Raw genomic sequence first — 18218 nt, 5'->3', positions numbered from 1 at the left:
CACCAGAGTGCCATAACTCACGGGATATTATGGGCCATGTATATTTCATGCTGGCTTCTCAAGTGACAGAATAACTCTTTTGAATCTCCTGGTCCAGTCTTCAACAGAGAATGTAAATCCTTGTCTCCTGATGAGTTTGAAGACTGTGGCAGCATTCCCTCTGTCCATGCACTGCACAGTAACACTCCCTACACTTCATTCCATCTCTGCTCCCTGCTGCCTCTGAAGTGTCTAACGTATGGGCTGGGGGCTAGAACTAGGAAAGAAAATCTGTTGAGAAGCCTCAAATGACAGCATTTTTTTCCAGCTCTCTTTGCTTTCACTTGATGTTTTTCAAAGATTTGTTGGGGAGAGTTAGCTTCACTTCGTGTTTATACATTACATAATGTGTCTTTTAGCACTTGTGCCCTACTTTAAGTGGATTGGCAGGACCATTCAAAAGTAATTGAATTCCACGGTGCACTTTAAAATTATCTTCTTGAATGCAACACAGAGTGCAGTACTTTATCTCTCAATTAATCTTTCCTTTCGTTTCAGGGAAAGAAAAGACATGGGTTTTATTTTGAGGCTTGACTTGAACAAAATGCTATTTTTCCTTCTGTTTCTCCTGAGTTTCCTGGAAGCTGGATTGGAAAGGACCAATGGCACCTACTTAGAGCAATCTGAGCAGGGAATAAAAGTACATATGGGTCTGATTCTGTGATCCACTGCAAGCATTGCGTGATTGAAGTGGCCACTGGTGACTGGAACATCGTTTCTGGGTTTCTGCAACTTAGAGTTTGGGGGTTTTTAGCAGGGTTTTAAATCATGCCTTATTCTCTTGGCTGTTCTTAAGATCTGCAGTCCTGTGCAGAATTCTTCAGCTGCAGTGAATTTAACCTCTTGGTTAGCACAATTGCAAGAGAAATGCTGTGTATATCTGTGCTGCTGCTGTGTTTTCACCCTTTTTCACCTATACTGTTCTCAAAGCTGACAGTTCTTAAAAGGATTGGAGAACATCATTATTCTTTTTTTTTATTCAGTTGTCTCAGGTTAATAAATGACCTTTTACCTTTACTGAGGAATTTCCCCATCTGTTTGCTCAAAGAATTTCCTTGGATGATTCTCTGTGGATTTCATTCCATGTTTTGTAGGAGTGAATTATGATTGGATTAGAAAGGCGTAAATCTTCCTGAGTTTTCGGGAGATTATTTCCTGGATTTCCAAAGTTAGCAGTATGTCATTCTATCTTCACCCATGCCATGGGCCCTGTATCCCTGTTCCAGGTGGAATTGGTTTCTGTCTGGCTGAAATTAATTTGCTCTAAGTCGGAGTTCTTAAATTTTAGCAATCAAGAGCAACTGAGATCAAGCAAATATAAGCAAATGGCTTTTGAACACAACTGTTAAAGCTATTCAGAAAACTCAGTGCTGAGAAAACATAGCCTGGCTAATTTTCTGTCTGTAGAGAGCAGCTCTCTGTCAGGTGAGATCTATTTGATCCAGTGGAATACAGTGAAACATCCAGAGCTTAAGCAAAATATTTGACAGCAAATCATATATATATATATTTTTTTAACCTTTAATGTGAAAGGCTTATAAGGTATTTCATGTTGCTTTTTTTATCAATTCCTTATAAAGAAATATGTATATTTTTCAAAATTCTCTTGAAAGTATAGCAATTATTTCTGGTTATTTTTCTATTAAGAAAAATAATAGATATTGCCCAGTGAAATGTTAGGTTAAAAATGTTTCTCTAAAAATTGAAATGAATAGTCTCATAAGTTTTTCAGTATTCAATGAACTCAAAAAGATTCCAGTTTCTGTGCACCTCTGCCAAAGTGAAGAGCAACATTAATTGCACCTGGAGGGTCCTGTCAGTACATAAGATCTGAGACATCAGGAACGTATTAGTGAAAGAAACGAATATTAGAGATGCCAGGTTCACACTGCAGATGCTTCCTAATTTGAGGAAGTCAAATATTAGAGCTGCTTCCTAAGTAAACCCTATTTTTACACGAGTGTCCCCAAGGAGCACTGGGCAGCTGGCACATTTCCCTGCCCTGAGCCAATGCTGGGCAGCTGTTCCGAGTGCTGCTATTTCACTAGGAGTGAGTAGAGCTCTTGATCAATTCTGATTGAAAGCTGGCATTTTGCACAAGTAAATTTTTTTCAACTTAAAATATTTGTAGCTGGTGCTAGCTGTATCACCCACTGTCATTTTAAATATCACCTCCATTCTCAGTCATCATCCCCTGCTGCACAATCTCAGTTAGTCTGAAGGGCATTTCCTCATGAAGATGTCTGTCCAGTGGAAGTCCAGGAGCTTCCTTCTGCTTTCTTATGCTGTTAACCTGTACCTGAGTCTGCTGGGAAGGGCTGTGTGGAGGGGAACACTCGTTGGCTGGGTTATACTGGTACACTTATATCAGTTGTAACTACACCAGCCCGGCCAGTAAAACTCCCCTTGTGGATATATTTAGTATAAAGCAAAGACCTCTTTTTCTCCTCAAGCAGCTTTCATAGTGACATAAACTAAACCAGACATAAGCACTCAGAGTCCTTATATGAATGTAGAAATAGAGATTTATATTTATATCTCAATTATAACAGTTATAATTAAGCCACTATAGCTATGCTGGTAAATTTCCCAGTGTAGTGAAGCCCTTAATTAGGAAGTAGAGTCTGAAAGGTTTGCAGTTGGCTGATGCCACCCAGGTCTAAAACAACACCGTGTCCAATTCAGCCAGCAGCCTAGTTCAGTGTGGGGTAAGTCTGAGGTCAGAGGGGGACCTTTATGGGCTGCAATGTTTTCCTAATATAAATGAAAATAGAGCTGTAGATTGAAGCAGGGGCGAGTGGAGGATTGGACGGGAAAGAGATGATTTTGCCAACCTGGTGTTTCCCCACCTTTTAAAGAAATGCTTAGTCAGGAATTTTTTGGTCAGATTTGTGCCCAGCAAGGAGCTTAATTATTTCTGATGTGGACCAGGAGCCTTTGCCTCTTCCAGATAAGGTGGCTGCAGTTCAGCTTTGATTAGGCCAGAGCTCCAGCAGAACAGACTGATAAAGAAGGATGTCTCCTGGTTAATAGATGCTGGTGCAATAGCACAAGGCCCTGCTGCTTTGTAATCTACAGCTATTAACTCCAGACTGAATTTAAAAGGACAATAGTTTTGATTTAGAAAGCTCCAAACAGCTTTGGACTATCCTGTATGCTAGAATGACTTCCCAAGTGTCACACTTTTGTAGTTAAAATGAGCACAAGCATCCCCTTTCACTTTAAAGAGAGGAGACAGGTCTCTATAAACCCTTTGTTAATGTCATGCCTTACTAGAAAAGCCTCAGGGTGCTGACTGATCTTCAGGACATTTTGCAAAATACATCCTTTTCTATTAATTTTAGGGGTCATGTGTTATAACGGTAACTGGAGCTCTCTGAAGGTGGAGGAGTTTACCACAAGCCTAATCCCTGGTTGTTAAGGAAGGATGTGAATATTTAAATCTTGTCTGGGTAGTTTAGAAGGTACAGAAAGATTTTGGGTAAGTGCTCATTCTTTGTGACAATTTCTATAAATATTTAAACACATACTGTCAGATACACTGATAACCTTTGCCCTCAGAATTGTTTATATTTTAATTGTACGTAGAATAGTTTAATAAACTGTATATATAAATTATATACACTTAGAGAGCTAGCTGTTATGGGAAACACCCTCTGATTTTTTCATAGTAACCTATCAATCTCTGTTCAGGAACAAACATTGTACTAAGCATGGAAAAATTGCTGGAGGGCTTGGATAGTTTTGGAACTCTAATCCTGATTTTCTAACATTAGATTTTGGCCACTGAAAGTACTGCAATATATCCACAGAGCTTTGTTCTCTATAGAGAATCCAAAAAAAGGTGAATAAAACTTCTAAATTACTGGACATATTCAGAAGAGAAGGACTTCTAAACACATTTCAGCTACTGCTGCAAACAACAAGTACTCAGAAATCAGATAGAAACTGTAGCAACACTTGTAGATAAAATCTGGAGCTAATGAACAGGCACAGGCACACCTTGTGCTGATTCAGAAAGAAGCATGCCATTGATGAGCTACTGGGATTGATGCAAAAGCTTTCATTGAACTCTCTCTTGCATTCTCAGCTCCTGAGGTGAGCAGTGTCAGGCAGTGGGTGAGCAGTGTCTGCCCTGAGCATTTCTGCAGGGGAGACTCTGGCAGTGCTGTGCCTGCCTTGTGCTGCTCTGCAGAGACAACGTGCTCGGTTCCATTCTCCAGCCACAGGTTCAGAGCTGCTTTCCCATCCTTCCATCCTTCCTCACTAAAATCAGGGCCCAATTCTGACTGCCTTTGCAAAGGGAAGGAAAGCTGAAGGTAGGAGAAATTTGGCTGCTGTGATACAGTATAGAGTTAGTCTGATAGCTTTTTAAAGTGCTTCAGAATCCCTTGGGATGAGATGGGCTATATAACTTTCAATTATTATGTTTTAAACTGTTCATTTAAAAATGCCTGCTTAAGGTTTTGGCACAGCGAGGCAGGACCTGTTGAACCTAAGTTGCAGACCTGTGGAAAAGCAAAAGCAAGAGGTTGTAATGAAGTTCTCCCAAGGCTCAACAGCTTGAACAGGTTCTTAGAGAAGTGTGCACTGCCAGGCTGGTTTTTTTCCCAAGCCCTTACAGCTCTAGTAATATGGTTTGAAATGAAAATAAAATACAGAAGCTTAGTTAATGTATGCCACTTCCTTTGCTGTGTTTAACACACAGGCTGAGTCCTGAACTTACTTGGTCATTTTGATGATTGGCCAATTATGTATAATACACGGTACACTTTGGCTTTTTATTTCCTGTTTAATTCTGGAAAAACAATTACAGTACCTCTCTAAGAAGCAATTGTAGTCTTTTTAAATGTCACGGCATATTAAACATGCTTTTATTTTGGCAATTGCCACAATGCAGTACTGCTTAAAAAATAATTTATGCACATTACAGATAAAAGACACAATAGATTTTGAGGAAAGACTTCATGCCACAGAAATAAGTGATGGCAGTTGTGCAACAATATGGGTAGCTGTTAAATTGTATTAAGATGTGGTTAACATTTTTGGACAAAACATTTTAGTATGGTTTTGTTGTAACCTTTTGCTTTCCATGGAAAATATTTTTTCCTTGAGGGGAATAAACCAACATCCTTTTCTAAAAAAAGAAAAATAATTTAAAATCTAAACATGCTTGCTTTGAACTGACATTATGAAACAAAATGAGCAGTTGCTGTTCTGTTTAAAGTGTGTAGTTCTGAAATCAATGTAAAATGTTTATTAGGATGGAAAATGCTGTCTTTTTGTTGACTACCTGTTCTCCTATTTTTTCTTACTTGAGAACTGTAAAGCTACATAAAGTTTTAAGTGTATATAAAAGCATCATGTTTCAATAGGGAAATATAATTCAGATCTGCCTGATTGTTAACATTGGGAAAAGCAGATGAGGAATGAGACATTTTCCTGAAAGAAAATGCTGTCTCTGCTCAGTAAGTTTTCCCCTTCATATTGCAGTGTAGCAGTCAGTGGCCCTGATCCAACAGGCACTAAACTAGGTTTGCCCAGATTCTTATACAGCTCCATCAGCTTTGGTAGAAAAGCTTTTTTGCTAAAAATTAAGCACATGCATAAATGTCTCCTGGAGCAGAGCCGAACTTAGCAAGGGGCTTTACCCCCTGGCAGGGCAGTGCTGCGCAAGCCCCGCTCTGAAGCTGTTTGCACAATGTATTCCAGAGCCTCTCATGTATCCTTTGACTTCAATATGGGCTCGTTTGGGATTCTTTGTTCCAAAATGTGGATTTGAATACAAATGAGCCTGAACAAAAGCCAACGGAGGAACCTCTGTCTGTCTCAAACTATTAAATGTCTAAACATCTTCAATTAAAAAAAACTAAACAAGGGACCTGACACACACTGACTGGAGCTGTAAAAGTCATGTGCTTCTGTGGTTTTATTTATTTTTCACATGTGTGTAATTGAGCACTATCAAAGCAAGCCCAAAACAAAATACAGTGGGACGTCAGCATTAACATCTGTCTGCCCCATGCTGCTCAGCAGAGGCAGACAAAGCCCCTTTTCCCCCACTCTCTCTTACACTCTCCTCTCCTCCTAAGGGAAGAAGTGGGTATGGGCTGGGCTTTGGCCATCATGCTCCTGGTTCAAGTAAGGTACAGAGTCCTCATGCAGGGTGTGCTCTCAGCTAATCTGCTCAGACAGACACCCGTGTGATTTGTGTGTCCTGCCTGATCCAGAATCCCAGATCAAAGGGAAAGGCAGGCTGGTAATGTCAAAGCACACAGCTCCCAGACTGTGGAAGTGAAGAACAGCACCTTGAGCTGCAGCTGTAAAGGGAATCTGCCATAAATCCTGCTGTGGCGTTAGAGCAGGGTAGGTGAAAGCCACCCACTGTGTTTGGCTTGTAGCTGCCACTTGGCTTTTAAGAAGCCTGTTCACCTTTCTTTTTAAGATACTTTGGAGGTCTCTGTTATAGTACCATGTGGTTCCATACTCTTATAAAACCAGTGACTTGCATGCTTTTTGCTGGAAGCTGAGAATTTTTGATGACATGCACATTTATGTCAGGGGAGTGACAAGCATTAGTGGCAGCAGCCAGGACTTTCAGTCAAGAAAGGGACAAGCTCATTTCCATTCCAAAGCCTGGTGCATTATTTAGGCCTTGTGACTGGACCAAAATCCTGGCAAACCATAGGTAAGTGGAAAAACACTCAATAATCAGGATTAGGTAATAAAATTGAAAAAATTTAAGGGATATTGGTGGGTCCTGGGTGTGGAGACAAATTTCCCTCCCAATTTCCATTGAATTAAAGCATCTCAGAAAAGAGGCCGAGTGCCTGAATGAAGATAGAATTATGGAGAAAGCAGTAAATGTTGGCCTGAGGGAAGCTGGTCAGTGAGCCTGTACTGTCAGTGCTCAGCAGGGAATGCCTGTCCTCAGAAATTGGAAATTTTGGCAACAAGGATATAACTCTGTAGGAAGGAGGTGTAAGCTTACCATGCTACAGCCTGCATCCCTTTGGTAGGAAAATCTTTGCTCATGCTGCAAGAGATCTCCTCAGTGTGGAGCTGAGGCAGCCTGAGTTATCTCCTCTGGAAATTTCTGCATCCTCTCCCCTGCCTAAAATCCCACATGAATTTTGCTTGGGAGAGAGGAGGTAGACAAGAAGAAGACAAGAAAGTTTCTACTGGAAAAAGTTATGCTGGAAGTAGGCTGAAACAAGCCAGCATCTTGATCCTTGAAGTCCTTTCAGCTTTGCATTAGCCACAAGGAGGAGTGGTTATTTAGCTCTACAGTCGAGTGAATGAAGTGGCACCTGTTGCTCTGGGGAGTCCATTTGGTGTCTTAGTGACTTTCCTTGTGGGATCATCACAGGCATTTTCTGGAATCCCAGAGATGTAGCCGGACCATCAGTCAGTCAGGTGGCAGAAAGGAACCCTAATGCTGGAAGGTGGGGTGGACTCCAAACAGTTTCAATGGTGCCTTGGACAAGAAGCTCTTAAGCTTGGGATAGTTGGGACCTTTCAGAAATGAAATGAGTGGAGACAGTTCCTGCAGGAATTGCCACGCTGCAGTGACTTGGTTAAACAATGGAAACAGACAGGCTTTTGTTGTGGGTGCTTTGTAACAGATAATATTCAAATGATTAATGAGTTACTGGAGCACCAGTAAGGACCTAACTATCAATCTGAGTGGCATTCATGAACTGCCTGGACATGGCTCTTTGGCTGGAGAAAAACTCAAAAAGAGCTTTGGAAAGCCAAAGCACATAAAAATATGACACTGTTTTGTGTCTCCAGGAAGCACATAGTGATGTGAAACCACCACATGTTTGTGTAGGCTCATTTATATATGTGGGTGTGTGTGTATTTATAGGGGGAGAGAGAGAAATAGAACTATGTGATTCTACTGTTTTAAAGCTGTTTGCAGCTATTCTATAGCATTTTTGTAAAAGGAATGTCTATAATGAAAGAAATGAACCCCCAAAGATATAAAAAAATTAAGTAAATCAGATTGTCAGATATCACGCTGGTCTAAAAACTCAATCTACAAGAATTAATTGAGGAACTGGACCATGAAAGCCAAGAAATTGGGCCTGAAAATAAACTTGATTAAGAAGATAGTGCTCAAGACACACAAAGGAAGACTGATTAGCATAGACGAGAACATCAGTGAACAAGCAGAGGAATAAATCTCACATAGACAGCTGCTCAGATCAGATCAGAACATATTTAAAAGATGAAAGACAATATAAGGAGCAATTTCTCATTTAGACCAGAGAGGAAGGCCTCCAACTGATCTATTCCTTCTATAAATGACTTTTGGCCAAGACACAAAGCTCCGTCCACAAGAAAATATGGTAGTTGGTTTCCTTTTATCCTGAAAATCTGTAGACACACCATGACAGGAATTCCATTATGAGAGAGGAACACAAATGATGAATAAAACAAGCTTAATCAAAAAATACATTTAAAAGCAGCATAGGTAATAGATTTGGGGCATGAGGGTGGGAATGAAGTTATGACTGATAGCTTATGCACATGTGAAGTAAATGCCCCCTAAATCTCATAGTAAAGCTCTACTGGTATTTATTTTTTTTGTAGTGAAAAGGCCTTCAACAAGCTGTGGAAGAATCACTGAAGTGCAGACTGCTGCTGTTTATTAATTTATTAACTCTTGTGATAAGGGTATAAAAGTGAGAGGAAGTCTCTATACGATGGGTCATTCTGCCAAAAAACTGAAATACACCTTCTCTGCTCTGAAAGACAAGAACAAGACCAGAAGAAGGGTGTCAGATACATAAACTACAAGTACATAAGATACGGAGAGAGCTAGCTACAAGAGCATTTTATTTTATTTTATTTTATTTCATTTCATTTCATTTCATTTCATTTCATTTTTTAATGGACAATAGAGGCTTAGAGGAAGAGAAAGAAGAGTGACCTGAATCTGCATTTTTCCCAGGGTAAGTAAACACATATATTTTTGTCCCGAGAGGAAGGAACAAGGAGATATGGAAGATCTAATTTGTCTAATGCCCTGTTTTCATTGTTATACAGCATTTTCGTGAGTCTAAGTCCAGAGGGACACTGCCATAGCGTGGCCTCACAAGCCTGATGTGCCTGGAGACGTGCACGGCTGGGTATTTTCGGTCAGGCACAGGCAGTCACAGCTGTTGCTATTTTTGCCCTGACTCCTCTCTAATCACTCAACACATTTTAAAGCAAGATATAATGATAGACTATGTTGCCAGGACAGAAAATCAACAGAGTATCTAAGGGAATATGAAAAGAAATGAAAATTCAAAATGTATCTGGAAGAGAAATATAACGGACAAAAAAACTTTTGATAAAGGTTGTTCTACAAACTTGGCAATGTCTCTGCTATAAGTAAATATGACTGCCTGCCTGCCTTGCTTTATGTTCAATATGTCCAAAATTGGGGGTGTGTGGAGGAAATACAAGGAAGTCTGTTCTCTTGGTGTAGCCAGCTGAGTTTCCAGGCCTAATCCATTCTGAAATTTAAATTAGCTCAAATGGTTGGATTCTATCAGGAAGCTTAAAATTGAGAATTTCCTTCATAAATATGGATAAGAAGAAGACAACTTTTTGGATGTTCTACACAGTGACTTCCATTAGAAAAATAAAAATATCTCTCTCTTCTCCCATCAGTTTCTCACGGAATTTCAGATATTATTTTATACATTATTTAAGCTAGAATTCCCTGCTGCTACTGATGAAGTACCTGTGGATTTATAGTGGTATTTTTAGAGGTAACCATTGAATCTGCTCATATGGCAGCCAAGGACAAAATTGCATTTTCTTAAGCACTGCTGAATCAAACGTGAGAAGTAGTGGAACCCCTTTGGTCCAAACAAGTTAGGAAACACCTTAATTTAGCACTCCCCTTCTGATGAATAAAATCCCCAGTCCAAACCGACATAGGTAGAACAACTTGTATTTCTGATATCAAAGTGATTTTGTTGTGACTGCAAATCATGGTGAGTTAGGAATAATCAAGCTATGCTTCTCTGTCTGTCATTGTAAATACTGTCTGTCCATCTCCACTGGGGGGTGGAATTTGTATTTTTATTATTATTTTTGATAAATAGTAGTATTTAGAATACTTAAGAATGTTTTCTGGCAAAGAAATTGTATTGGGAGGGCAAAAAATAAATCTCCTACTGAATCCAGTACTCCATCTACCAAGAATTCTGGAAGATAAAATAAGTGACTTTCTGGAAACAAACTACTGGTAATTAGTAAAACTTCATCATTTTTGTTTGGAAAACATATACTGCATCTACATTAGGAAGCCATTTGCTCAGCAGGACAAAGTCTGTACCTGCAGAGGTCCTCACATCCCAAGGATCACCTGCCAGCAGCTCCAGTGCTTTACTGGGGCTTCCCAGTCCCTTTGAGGGTCACACAGAGCCTGGGTTCCTCCACAGCCTCAGGTGAGCCCAGCCAAGCAAGTGGGGGGGGTCACATCAACAGGTGCCTATTTGATCCTCAACAAGTGCCAAAGTGAGGGCACACAAAACAGCTCTCTTTGCTGCCAGTGTTGCTGCTAGACTTTAAAATAGTTTCTGAAGACAAAACTGTAGTGTAAAATATATCTGTGGATGTTACTTGCCAGAGTTCCTCATGAATAAACTGCACTTCCTCTGTTTGAATTACAAATTGCTATAACATAATAGAGGAGATTGATGGATTACACTGAAACTATGTGAAAAAGGAGAAAAGGCTGTGGTTTACAAACTGTGTAGGAGGTCCATACTAAGTCAACATGGAAGCTCTTAAATTTTATATGTAGGATTTCATAACCAATATATCAGATTGTTTCAAGTGATGCAATCAGAATTGTTTTGCTTCAAACCCACCTGATTTACTAATACTGACTGAACTAGTGACACAACTGCATTTCAAACTGGATTTTTCAGATGACGTTGATTTTGGATGTTATTCTGGGAACTTCAAAATTTTACCATTAGCCAAAGTACCTTTTTTAGATCTGCCTGAATATATCATGTGAATTATGCTTGCCATGGCTTGGCTGATGCAGGGGTAAAGTGTGGGGGTGTTTCCCAGTAAATGCAATTAACACCCTCCTTTTTGGCACAAATGATGATAGCAAAACCCAGGCAATTTGTACAGCTTTGCGTATTCAGTGTATTCATTTCCTTAAAAAACTTCTCTGGTTCATCATAGTACCAGCTAAGCTTTAATCTCAGGACTGTCTTTTTGATTTCTTTGTTTAACAAAAATGTATGTATAAAGAAATAATAATAGCAGTAACTCTTATCACACCTCTAATATTGAAAAAGAGCTTTTAAAGAGGAGACTCAGTTGCCAAAGATACTTTTAATACTGGGAAGTACATCCTGAAAGCTGTTTCTTTAAAAACAAATACATAACAAACCTCTCTTGTACCTGTGAACCCAGTGATAACCACTATCAGCAAATCAATATAATTAAATCTAAGTAATATCATTAAATCTAATGTTATTGAGACTAAACATAGGTAAATAGTTCACACTCTTAACTGTGACATCTCTACTCTCCCCTAGGTCCCACCATTAAGCAGCTGCAGGACAGAACAGGGACAATCTCCTGATCCTGCTTCACTGTTGGGATTTCTTAGCTGTGTTTTAGCTTGGGCATCGAGGGTCTTCCATTGACTGGGAAGAATAACTCTTAAGTGGGCACACATATGAAGAGTTTTATAGGGTGAAAAATGTTTAACTGATTTATCCTAAAAACTGGGTAAAGACCCACAAGGCCACTGGGATGCAAATTTCAAGTTAACAACCTTCTGAAGATCTTAGAGGTAAGGGGGACAAAAGTGCTGATGTAAAGTCAAATATCTCTACATAAAAGTGAAGTTTATAGGGGTATTCACTGTGGTCATTTTTTCAGTCTTATTCTAGATCTTGTGCTTTATTTTCCTATGTAGATTGCTTTTTAAAGTGCCATGTTGAAATATTTCTGCTAAGTGTAAGGGGATTAGATTAGTTTCTTTAACTTCATCATGTATTTGTTTCCACTTGAAACAAGAACACTAAATGACTAAAATTCCAGTACCTAGTATGCACCTACATCTTGTTGTGCAAAATCATCCTCAGGTAATACCTGTGCTCATATAAAAAAATAGAAGTTAAGGCAAAAAGGAAAAAAGTATGTAAAACAGCAACAGCATGTGATACCAATTATGTTACAGCCAAAAATAATACTTTTTGGCATGTTATGCTTAAGCTATATTCTGTTAATGTTCCTTGGATATAGGCAGAGTTCGATTTACACTTAGAAATATTGGAAATATTTCTATTCGAGAACTATTAGGAAAATATTTTGAAATTACAATTTGAAAGCATGTGGAATGGGTTACCTCCCACAGTTATGTGAACTACTGTATAGCAGAGCTGCATTAGCTTCCCTGCAACTAATGAACCATGTCATTAATTACAGACATTCAAAATAAAAAATTACTCCAAAGCAAGACTAATATTTACTATAAATAAAAGGGTCAAGAATTACAAAGTATCCATTTTATTCTAAACCAATTGTATTTAATTTTTATGCTCTTTCTCCTCAAATTTAATTTGAAGCACATTAACTTGATTTCATATGTCAAATCTGACAGCTGTAGGTGTACCCACAATGAGAGTTCCATCAGGGACCAGGATCACTGGAAGATTTTCAGTGAAAGTGTTAACTATATTTAAAGATGTGTTTATTAAACTCACATGACTTGTTCTCAGGATAGGTTTCTCCTAGAAATACCTAGGAGGATTATTTCCAAAGGTTTCCCTTTGGTTGTCTCACTGGCAAAACCACCTTCAACTTCCAACATTGGGCTGATCAGTCACTGCAGCCCCTCAGATGCCAGAGAAGTGGGAGAAGGAGCCGCTGACTCTTTCTCCTCACCCACTGCAGTAAATGGGTCCCAGCAGCTGTCTGACATCTGTAAAAAGCTGCTTCCCACCACTGCCCTGGTGTCAAAGTCCAGAAAAACACAGCACAAATCTTAGAAATTCAGCTAGGGCCAGAAGCTGAGTGCTGCTGTTGGGTTTGGTTGAAGGTGCTGGGGTGGAACATTCACAGAGCTCCCTTTGGTGCATCAGACAGAGCCTGGCTGCGGCTCAGTGCTGGTTGCTGCAGCTATAAAAGCCACAATTCTCATCCTGCCTTCAGGAAACAGGTACCAAAGACATTTCTTTTCTTCCTCATTTCATGTTGCTGCTTGGCTGCTGTGTCTGGCTCGGTGGCAGAGTGGGGCAAATCAGTAACACTTTCATATAAATCTTGCTGTGGAAGAGAGTTTTCCTTGCCAGGCCCTAAAGGGAAGCTCTCCCAAGACCCCATCCTGCAGGGAGAGCAGTGGCTGTTGAAGACAAGGGCACTCTAACTTGGAGCTTCTACCCAGGGCTAAGCTCTCTTCACTGCCACCCTACTAATATTCTGCTTGTATGTCTACTATTTTGAATAAGGTGATTTTTCCTTGGTTTGGGTGATATACTTAATTTTTTAGCAGATAATATACAGTCCTAAACAACACAACAGTATTTTCTTCTGTGAACTTGTTATAATGGTTTGTGTCAGTCACATGATGTTACATTATTGCTAGTTACATCATTGAATATTTTTATTAAGCATAATAAAAAATATTTGCCCTCTACTTTCTTTTCTTTTTCCTCTTTGAATCACGTCGTTACCTCTCCAAAAGTCAGGCATGAGGGTAGACAGATGCACTGACCATATAGATAGCAAGCAAGAAGATTCCTCAATTAAACAGCCACATAAAAGTTCCCCTAACATCCACCCCCATGTTTGTAACCAGAGTGTTTGGCATAATAAAGATAAGAGCAGTAGATAAGTAGTTTATCTACATATATTGCCAAGAACAAAAGAGGATGATAAAGCATTGCTGCTATCAGGAATCCAGAAAGTGCCACAGTTCAACCAGGTTCTGTATAATTTTGAGTCAGCCTCAGTTATGTTCACAGGGATTTTTAACAAAAATGTGAAGAACAAGAAGAGGAATTGAGTGGAAGAAAATAGCTCAAGTAGGTTTTTCTGGAATGTGGGAAAGTTGCTAGAAGTCATATTAAAATCAACAAAAGTATTCAATACATGTCTTGGAGAAAAAGGTTATGTTTAACAGAAAGGGTCAGCTGTTAAAAAAAATATTTGAGCCATATGAAAAATTACAAATCTTTTCATCAATAATTTGGGGCTGAATGCATGAGAGTGTACAGACCTAACAGTGACAACTTTTACAGCTGAACAATGCTTTTGCAATGGAATCCTGGCTCCATTCAAATCAATGGCAAAAGTCCCATCCGCTTCAACGGAGCCAGAATTTCATGTGTATCTGTCTTTTTTCATTCTTTCTTGATATTTGTATCCCAACTCTCTGGCAGACTATTGTCTGTACAGGTCAAAATTAAAGCTTTCTATTCACGTGTCAGAGTTACTGTCTGTTTTCTCACCAAAAGAAAAAAAGGATAAAAAAGTGTGGCACATACTTGCAGTGCTGTATCACTCACTTCATTGCTCACAGTACAGAGAATTGTTTTGCTGCATCTGCTAGGAGGACAAAATTTCAGTGAAAAAGCTAAATGCTGCCTGTGTGTAATTCCTAACTCCAAGGGTTTTAAAGAGCTCTTATTTTCAGCTCTACATGTATTAAATTTCGGATATGGGTGTCACGGGATTTAAGCAGAGGCAGAATTACCTCAATGCTGTCTCCTCTTAAAAATGCTTCCTGAATATGGAAAAGTATTGCATGGGCAGGAAGGAAGGTGACTTTCATCAAACAAATCTGTCATGCAGTGAGACTATTTAACTCATCAAGCAAACCCTGGTATTTGTGCCTCTGAATATAAGCATTAACCCAGAAAAATGAGAGAGATTAATGAAAATTCAAATTAAGAGAATGAAAATAGGAGATAAACTGCTGCTTTGCAGATGAATGAATTTTTAAAATTGCTTAAATCCACAGAGCTCGTCAAAATGCACCAAGAAGTGCCCTGGTAAGTGAGAAATGACACAGAGATGGTAATAAATGTGAATGGGGAGTTTTGTGTTCCCCCAGTGCAATATTTGTACACCACAAAAGCTTTAAAAGAATTGTAATTCTACACTCACTGTTGTTTAACTTGGGGAAAATACATACAGCCTGCAAAGTGGCTGTGTCTATTCTGCTTTAAAGCCCATCTGAGAGCACATGGACATTGCAAACAAGGGCATTTAACAAATATAATGGGGAGCCTTGGAAAAGCAAGGATATATTCAGACAAGTGACATTCCCTTAACCATAGTCAAAGCAAGTTAGGAAAGAGACAATAAATCAGCTGACTTTAGTTTGTGGATGGTATGATGGTAGATGAAACCAATACCCATGGTAGATAAAATATACATGGTAATACATGTGTACCTATAAAAGACAAAGGAATATGTCAATAGTGAGTGAATCCCACATCAGAAAATGATGATTACATAGTAGTGATCTCCAGAAAGAATTCAGCTCCAGGCTAGATACAGAGTGAATCCAAGAACAGACCAGTTTTGTACAGTCAGTGAATAAGGACATGTTCATAGCTGCGACATCCTCCAGTCTCTTAACTCTTCTTGTTGCTGTTATCCCAGACAGAGCAGATGAAGTTATATCAGAAACATTGCTGTGCCATTAACTGACTGGACAGCTGATCTGATAAAATATAATTAAAATAAATATGCACACAAATTCTCAGTTTGGTCATAGTTAAATCTTGCACATCCATGACACAGAGGTTACACAGTCCATCCTTCTTGGAGGGCTGCACAAGCATGGCATTTCCTCTGCAAGTGCTGTTGGAAATACTTGTGAGCACGTCGTCAATCTTCAACAGCCAGTGGTCATTTCTGAAGCTGCATCAGCAAATACTTCTGCTAGCAGTGTCTTTCTGCAGCATATTAGCATAAATTTAACCCACTTGGGAAGTGCAAACAGCAGGGTTGATGAGCCTGGGATCAGTGCCAGGTTAATGCAGCTACACAGCTTTTGCACCAGCTCATATCCTATGAGCTTTGTAAGGAGTGAAGGTGTGGAAGGTATCTTTTCAGCTTTATACCGGCTAGCACTTGTATTTCAATGCCTTAGAAAGCCTCGAGCAGCCTTGAGAGGTAGCAAGGGCGATCTAGCACTTTAGTAGCTCTAAAATCGGTACCTGAATCAGCTGCAGAGCAAATACCATCAGAAGAAGCAAAGAGGGAGAAATATAGCTCCCTGCTCGCTCAGTTCCCTGCAGTTAGAAGCCTTCAAATGAGACAGACGACCAGAGGTGTTTACAGGAAGGTAGCTGAGCTGAGAGAGGGCGTTTGCCTCCCCTCAACCATCTTTTATTCGGAGAAGGGGAAAGGGGATGACTGGGGGCGGACCCGGGGTGAGCGGCCAATCAGACACTGCTGAAGAGTCTGAGTTACATTTGGCTTTGCCCGCGCTTGGAACAAAGGAACTCGGAGCACATGTCTTTGGGAGGGGGGAGGGGAAGCTCAAAACAGGCAGCAACATGAAGGAGAATGCATCCCTCCATGCAAGGGATACTTGAACATAGCCAGAACACTGAAGCAAACATCATAATTGTTGATGGTAAAGGATGCCAAATGTAGCATCTATACTCTCTTCTCAGTCAGCCAGTGGAAGAGAAATACAAATCCTTCCACAGTTGAAAAATTCATCCTGCATTTCTCTCTTCAGTTCTTCAAGTTCTCTTTCTCCTGATTCGTCTTTCTCAAAGGGATGCTGAATTGTGCTTTTCTTACTGCAAATATGGATCAAGGAACTGTCCTTTTTCCTTTGGTACATTTGTTAATTTTCTTAGATTTATATCTCTTGGTAATGATTAGAATCGTTTTAAACCTAGAACCTTAAACTCACAGAGAAAAAGTGCAACAAACTTTGGAAGCTTGCTGTGAATCTTCTTGACTGCACAAATTTAATCTGGAAGCCACAGAGAGGCAATAAACCCAGTAACCCCTGTTGCCAATTAATTTGTTGCTTTTAGAAGTACAATACAATCACAGCTTAATTTGGTTTACCTCAAGAATCTCTTTGTGATATTTCCATGAAATTCAAGACCATGAAAGTTAGTAATTCTGGTTTAGGAGCACAAGTTACTGGTTGTTGCCAAAAAATTGTGTGCTGCTTAATTGAGTTTTGATGTTCTTGCTGCTATCTACAAACCCAAGATTTCCACATGACTTTGTGATGAGATCTAAATCTCTGTATCAAATGCTAAAACCCTTGGCACCTGCAAAACAGAAAGATTTATGTAATTAGCAGTGGCTGAGGAAAATAAGGTTATTCTCACTAGGGAAAGGAGATATTTTTGTTATCAAATTGATGCTTTTCCTCATGCAGAAGACTAATAAAATTTACCTAGACAAAATTTTCCCACCATCAAGAACACAAAACTGAGATGACATAATGCATATCCTAGGAAATTAGGAGTGGAAACTTAAGAGGAAACTACTGTATTTCATCCAAAGGTAAATAAACATACTGAACAGATTATAAGAAATGTCCTTTAAGAGTGGCAAAATCAATTCTTTTAAGTGATAGTTAAAGAAACTGTAGAAAGAAATGATTGAAGAGCATTGGAAAAGGAAGAATCTTTAAATGGAGGAAGAGGCAAAAGGATTTGTTCCTTTGGTTTCCATGTACCTTGAATTTCTGGTTTTAAAAAGACACTAGTTCAGAAAAACAAAAGCAGGGAATTATGTACTGAGATATTTCAAGTCTAACATCCCAACTCTGAAATGCACCATTTTGCTCCAATTATACACAAATACATTCAATAGGTATGGGACCTATATGGTCCTTTCATGTAGGGAAAGCCAGCCTCCGACTGGAACAGAACAGGAGTTCTAACCACTTTCAGATGATAGAGTCCTTCTTGGAACTCAGAGCTACAGAGGTACAGAGAGCCCATTTAAAGGTGGTGAAAGTGTGACCCTGGAAATAAAATTCCTGCTGTTCCTCAATTCTGATTTTTAATCAGATTGGAATCTATTGAAGGTAATCTGGATATTTTGACTAGTTTAATCAGGTCAAAAGGAAGTTCATTCGACTTAAATGTTTTTATGACCATGAATCTTTCTTCCAGCTCTAAAGATACATGTTTGTAACCACTGCTAACAGG

The 18218-nt window shown here is 39.3% G+C and overlaps 1 long non-coding RNA gene across 1 annotated transcript in view; it reads left to right on the top strand.

The window, feature by feature from the left end:
* The first annotated feature begins 12725 nt into the window (after positions 1 to 12725).
* Positions 12726 to 18218, top strand: part of LOC125331661 — a 31110-nt gene continuing 25617 nt past the window's right edge. Inside the window, exon 1 of the long non-coding RNA XR_007206151.1 lies at positions 12726 to 13234. This is a non-coding gene — a long non-coding RNA (uncharacterized LOC125331661). The remainder of the gene's footprint in view (positions 13235 to 18218) is intronic.

This window comes from Corvus hawaiiensis, chromosome 11 (assembly GCF_020740725.1).
Source record: "Corvus hawaiiensis isolate bCorHaw1 chromosome 11, bCorHaw1.pri.cur, whole genome shotgun sequence".
Taxonomy (NCBI): domain Eukaryota; kingdom Metazoa; phylum Chordata; class Aves; order Passeriformes; family Corvidae; genus Corvus; species Corvus hawaiiensis.
This window is presented reverse-complemented; position numbering and strand designations above follow the sequence as displayed.